The sequence below is a fragment of the Myotis yumanensis genome, unplaced genomic scaffold (genome assembly GCF_028538775.1).
Source record: "Myotis yumanensis isolate MYYU_CA2020_CCGP unplaced genomic scaffold, mMyoYum1.0.hap1 SCAF_1, whole genome shotgun sequence".
In the NCBI taxonomy this organism is placed as follows: Eukaryota; Metazoa; Chordata; class Mammalia; order Chiroptera; family Vespertilionidae; genus Myotis; species Myotis yumanensis.
Genome location: NW_027223752.1, coordinates 119,769,915 through 119,777,077, shown reverse-complemented (window position 1 = coordinate 119,777,077; position 7,163 = coordinate 119,769,915).

The window sequence follows — 7,163 nt, the reverse complement described above, 5'->3', positions numbered from 1 at the left end:
TTAATACTGAAGTGGGCCCGATGCTCTCCCCACCACTCCTGATGCCCTTCCCTACTCTACTTTTTCTTTATAAGGTAGGACTGTCACCTTCAAGCAAAACAGTGGTTCCCAGTGTGGGGTACACACCCCACAGGGGCACAATTTGATTCTTAACGGGGGGCAATTCGAGAATGAGTTATTAACAGTGAATTTTTTGCATTTCTTATGGTTCTAGGGGCCTCATATACAGTATATAAATATATATTGTGACATGTTTATGCATTTCAGTTCTCTATTATATGTTATGAAACTTTATTTGCTATTTTTTTCATAACACTTTATATTATTATTTTTTTAACAATTTCTTAGTGATTTCTTCCTCAGTACTTCAACTGTCCTTTCATTCCTTTATTTTTCTCTTTCATGAATGCCATGTTCTTTGGAAGCTTGTTTAGACCAAGTTAGTGGCCTTTTAGGCTCCCTCCACGTGAACAGGAGTCACTTTTTGAATAATAAGAATCACATGTCACAGGGTGGGCATCAGGATTTTAGAGATGCTTAGGTGGGCCATGGCCACAAAAAGGTTGGGAACCACTGAAACAGAACATAAAGCTTCCTTGTGTTGATGGCCTGTCTCCTGCCCTGGGATGCCAACTCTATGAGGCCAGGGACTCTGCCTTGCTCTCTGTTGTGGCCCTAAAACAATGCTTGCATGTGGTATGCACTCAGTACATATTTGTGGATTGGATGGGACCTGTAAACAGGGGTGACAATAGTCCCTACATAATCGGGCTGTACCAGAATTAAATCAGTCCCTTAGGACTTAGCCTAGTGCCTGTCATGTGATATGTGTTCAGTGAATGTTCTTATTATGAGTATGGTAAAATGAACGGTTTAGAAAGATAAAGGGCAAAAAGGAGCATCTCAGTGAAAAGGGGAAGGATGCTCCAACCCTCCTTCCTATTGCTGGGGCCTGGGGACCTTTTCTGTGAGTGGGATGTTAGCTGGCTCCCCCCACAGCTGCCTTCTCAGCCCATCTTACCTAGGAGGGTGGGGATAGGTGGTTCATCCGATGGGGATTCTAGGCCAGCCTAGCTTGAAGGAGCTCAGGTCAGCTGGTCCCAGCCCTGTGTCTGTGTCCCAGGGGAACACAAGGCCAGTGTGGGAAAGCGCCTAGACCAAGGTTAGAGAGACCTCGCTCACTATTCCTCCAGCAGCTGCATATTTGGAATCCAAAGCAGGAGTCAGTATCTTTCAAAGGACTTAAAAACAAACAAACAAATAAAAAAATGGTTGTAGTATGTTTTAACGTGAAAAGCCTTACAAAAGCATTTTTAATCTTCATTTGGTTACAAAGAATAAACTAATAGGGAATTTAAAGTGTCCTGGAAAATCTGAGCTACATAATTGTCTGTGTGTTTTTTATTTCAATAGACTTTCATTGAGGACCTATTATGTTTAAATCTTGGAGACAGAGAAGTACAAGGTACATTCTTTGCCTTCTCCAGTTGGGGTAGGGAGAGAGGTAGCGACATTGTGTAAAATGATCCAGTAAGTATTCTCGCTGGTATTGACTGAAACAAATTGAAAACTTACATCCACACAAAAACCTGCACATGAATATGTATACAGTAGTTCCCCTTATCTATGAGGGTACGTTCCAAGACCCCTACTGGAAGCCTGAAACTGCAGATAGTATCGAACCCTATGTATACCATGTTTTTCCCCATACATACATATTATAATTTATAATACCAATTTAATTTATAAATTAGGCACAGTAAAGATTAATAACAATAACGAATAATAAAAGAGAACAATTATAATATATTGTCATAAATGTTATGTGAATATGGTCTCTCTCAAAATATCTTATTGTGTTGTGCTCGCCCTTCTTGTGGTAATGTGAGATGATACAATGTCTACGTGATGAGATGAAGTGAATAAGTGACATAGGCATTGTGACAATGGTGTTAGCCTATCATGAAGCTTACTTGAACACCAGTACTGTGAACCTACCGCAGCCAATCTGATAACTAAGATGGCTACTAAGTGGCTAACTGGAGGGTAGCATATAAAACATGGATATGCTGGAGTGGGAATTCATCACACTGCTCAGAACAGTGTGCAATGTAATACTTATGAATTTTTGCCTGGCCGACATGGATCAGTGGTTGATCTCCTTGATCAGGAGGTCACGGCTCGATTTCTGGTCAGGGCACATGCTTGGGTTCAATCTGGGCCGCAGGAGGCAGCTGATCGATGATTCTCTCTCATCATTGATGTATCTATCTCTCTCCTTCTCCCTTTGTCTCTGAAATCAATAAAAATATATATTTTTAAATGTATGAATTGTTTACTCTGGAATTTACCATTTAATATTTTTGAACTGAAGTTGATACAGGTCATTGAAACCATAAAAAGTGAAGCCACAGATAAGGAGGGACTATGATAGCGGCTTTATTTATACTTGCCCAAACTTGGAAATAACCCAGATGTCCTTCAGTACGTGAATGGATAAACAAACTGTGGTATATCCGTACAATGAATATTACTCAGTGATAAAAAGGAATGAACTATCAAGCCATGAAAAGACATGGGGGAAACTTAATGCATATTGTTTGAGTGAAAGTAGCTAACCTGAAAAGGCACACACTATATGATTCCACCTATATGATGTTCTGGAAAAAGGCAAAACAATGGAGACAATGAAAAGATCAATAGTTGCCAGCAGTTAAGGGGGAGGCAGGGATGAATAGATGGAGCACAGAGGATTTTTAGTGCAGTGAAACTCTTCTGTATGATACTATAATGGTGAATACATGTCATTATACACTTGTATAAACCCACTGAATATACACCAACAGTGAACTTAATGTAAATTGTGGACTTTAGTTAATAATATATCAATATTGGCTCATTAATCATAAAAAATGCATTAGTACTACACTAATGCAAGTTTTTAACAATAGGGGAAACCGGGAGGGGGATAAGGGGGTGTATGGAAATTCTTGGTACTCCAAACTAAATTTTTCTGAAAGTCTAAAACTGCTAAAAAGAAAAGTCTATAGGAAATTAAAGAGCAACATGAAATATGATCATAGAGAAATGCTGTAGAAGCAGTTTGGGGTAGGGGGTAGGAAGGGTTTGGGAGGGTGGGAATCAGTAATGGGGGTCAAGACCCTCAGATGTGAAGTTAGATAGTGTTTCAAATCTTGCCTCTGCCACTTACCCACTATGTGACCTTAGCCAAGTTATTGAACATCTCTTAAGCCTCAGTCTACTCCTCTGCAAAACGGAACTATCACAGAATTGTTATGAGATTTAAATAAACTTTGAATGAAGCGCTTGGCATTGCCCTAGATTACAGTCAGTGCTTCTCCTAATACCACTGGAGGGGAGGAGCCATCTCTACTCTTCCGGGCTTAGGTGAAGTCAGTGGGTAAAGGAAGAGGAAAAGGTGTGCCAGGCATAGAAGCAACGTGGACAGAGTCCTGTAGGCTCAAGAAAAAGCAGACGCAGGAGGCCTGGCTCAGTGAAGGAGGACATGAGTGGTGTGTGGGGGGCGAGGCTGCAGAGGCAGAAGAGCTAGGATGCTGGTGCCCTGGAGTGCTATGCCAGGGAGTTGGGGAATCTTTCTGAGAACAGATGGAGAACACGGGCTGATCATCACTGGGAGAGCCATGATTGGTGGGCAGTGTGGAATGATCCCGTTAGTAGCCACAGAAGGATGAGTGGGAGAAGGGGGAAGGGAAGCGAGACAGGAGATGACAGCAGCAGTCCAGCCGAGGGGAGATTTTTCTGGGGCCACTTGGAGCCATGAGGAGAGTTACACTGTGGGGTCTGGCAGCACAGGATGTGAAGCCTTGGAAACCAGCTTGTCCGAGGTCACACACTGGCTGGCTGTGTGACTTTGGACAAGTCATTTAACCTCTCAGAATCTTAATTTATCCTTTTACCAAAAAGCTTTTCTCCCAAGGCAATCCTCAAGTTGAAAAAATATGATAAAAATTAAGAGGGTCTGGGGGTGGGAGGGACATGAACTGCACTTAAACCTCCTACTGGGGGAGGTTAAAGATGAAAGCGGCACAGTCTAAAATTGCCCGGTATTGAACAAGGCCTCTGGGACTGACAGTGCTGGGTTTGCATTCTGGCTCCTCTTTTAGCAGCTGTAAAGTGGACGTAATAATATCTGCCCCCGCAGGTTCTGTGGCGGGGTGACCTGAGACGACTGCCGAGCACCCAGAACACAGCGAGTCACAGAGCTAGGAACGGCTGTCACCATGGTCGTCGTTATTATCATCCTTAGAGAAACAGAATCAAGGATATTTTTCTTTTATTTTGATCTTTGTTATCAACATGCTGTGTACACAGTAGCTGTTTTAATAATGACAATTTTAACTCATCAAGAGAATGAGAAGGTAAGCCACAGACTGGGAGAAAATATTTGCAAAAGACATATCTGATAAAGGAATGTTATCCAACATATACAGATTTCTTAAAACTCAACAATAAGAAAATGAACAACTCAATTGAAAAAAATGGACAAAAGATCTGAACAGACAGCTCACCAAAGAAGATATGTGGATGGTAAGTGAGCATATGAAAGGATGCTCTACCTCATGTGTCATCAAGGAAATGCAAACATAAACAACAATGAGCTACCACTACACACCTATTAGAACGGCCCAAATCCAAAACACTGACAACACCAGATGCTGGCGAGGATGTGGAGGAACAGGAACTCTCATTCACTGATGGGAATACGAACTGGTTCAGCCACTTTGCAAAACTAAACATATTCTTAGCATACAATCCAGCAATTTCACTCCATGGTATTTACCCAAAGAAGTTTAAAACTTATGTCTCCACAAAAACCTGCACCTAGATGTGTATAGCAGCTTTAGTCATAATTTCCAAACCTGGAAACAACCAAGATATCCTTCAGTAGGAGAATAGATAAAGAAACTGTACATTCAGACAATGGAATATTTTTCAGCACTAAAAGGAAATGAGTTATCAAAACAGGAAAAGACATAGAGGAATCTTAAATGCGCATTACTAAGTGAAAGAAGCCAATCTGAAAGGCTAACACACTGTATGATTCCAACGATATGACATTCTGGAAAAGGCAAAACTATGGAGACAGTAACAGGATTAGTGGTTGCTAGGAGTGGGGGAGAGGGGAACAGGTGGAGCGCAGGGATGTTTAGGGCTGGCTCCGACTGGGAAGATTAGGAGGCCCAGGTGCAGGGTGCCAGGTTCAGGGGGGTGGGGGGTGGGAAATGAAAGTGCCTCCTCCTCAAGGCCCACAACTCAGTCCTGCCCTTTCCAAGCCCCTCCTCCTTCCTGTGAGTGGCTGATCCTCCTATGAGCCTGGAGCTGGGGCTGGAGCTGGAGCAGCTCTCTGCCTATCTGCCATCACCTGGTCCCCCTCTGCCTCGCTCTAACCTTCTCTGCAATGGGAATGGAGAGATGCCCCCAGCCAAGAGCTCCCAGGATTTTGGAGGGGCACAATTCAGGTCTGTGTCTTACCTTTCCACCCCAGCCTGGCTGCCCAGTTGACCTCCTCAGGCAGAAGGGCTGGTGCACCGACAGCTTGATTGGAATTTGGGTCCTGCCACTGAGGGGTAGACAGAGTACTTCCAGGGACATCCCACCCAGGTTACAAAGCACCTGCCCCCTCTCACCAGATGAAAAGCCAGCAACTGCTCCTGTGAGGATCTAATTAATTAATTCTCTCCTCCTTACTTAACACCAGGAACTCCGGGCCCAGGGTGTAACCTGGCAGAGCTCTGAGGGGAATGGGAAGATGAAACAAAGACCTGTGCTCACAATCTACACATGCCACTTGCAGGTTAAAGCCCACACCGCCTCCAAGGCCAACACCATCCTCTGGTGCCCCTGGCTGGGCTTCTGTCCCTTCAACCATCCAAGTGCCTGCCTCAGGCCTCGCACACCAGTGACGGGCTGGAGCTGCCACCCGCTGGCTTATGATTGCCCATGTCAGTGACATCCTGCCACAGCCGGAGTATTAACACCACAGAAGTTGGCAAACGCTGCCAGTTAGCTCCCCCGCTGCCCCCAGAGGCAGGTATACATCAGCCAGCACGCTGTGGCACATACTGCTCCTTTTGCCAGGAACACGGTCCCTCACCTTTTATTCCTCAGGTCTCAGTGCAGACAGACTTCCTCCGAGACGCCTCCTCCGCTTTCTGGGCCTGACCACACCTGCAGTTAAAGGCTTATTTCTCTTGTCTCTCTTCAGAGCTAAGTAGGGTGCGGGACACATAGTGGGGACTCCTTAGGATGTGAGGGGTACATGGGACGAGCTTATCAAGACAGCTGTGAGAATGAAAGGGAGGCGCCGTCCCTCGGGGACCCGCGTGGAGCACTGCCTCTGCTGTTTTGATGAGAAAGGAGGCCATCTTCCTGCATCCCTCCTCGCAGGCACAGATGATTTTCGCTTTCCTGCCTTCAGAGCCTCAAATTGTTGCCTATCTCAGGGGCAGAGAGGACTCAGGCACATACCCTTCCTTCTCACCAATGGGAATTTCTCCTCCAAGCTCTGCCTTTTGTTTTTAGCAAAGCCCTGTAACATTGCCACTCTCGTCCTCACCCCTGCAAGGCGCCGCTGCCGTTCCAAGGCCCCTCCTTCTCTCGCACACGCTTCCCTTCTCCCTGAGGGACTCCACGCTGCCCTCAGTTTCCCTCTCCCCTTCGGTTTACTAATCTTGCTTGCAGGCTCCAACCTACAGTTAATCATTTACACCTGAGCGAGAGCTGGTGGTGAGGCAGCCAGGAGCAATGGAAAGGCACTGGCTTCTTTTCACCTTTCATCTTCCAGGGCGCAGCCTGGATCCATCTCCTCAGAGATGTCTTCTCTGAACAACCTCCTCATTAGTTTTGATTTGTTTATTTTCTTCAGAGCCTTGATCACAAGCTGTGCTATTTATTTATTTACTCACCTTTTTCTGGCTTGTTATGCAAGGAACATGTTTGTCTTCTTTATCCTCACATCCCTGGTGCCTGGCCCAGCAGTGCTCAATACACATTTCTCAACTGTACAAATGAGCTCTAATCCATGCTCAGATCCACACTTCGACCCTGCCCAGCTGAGTCACCACACACAACTCCCTTGCTCTTTGTGCCTCAGTGATCTCATCTGTAAACGGGGAGAATAG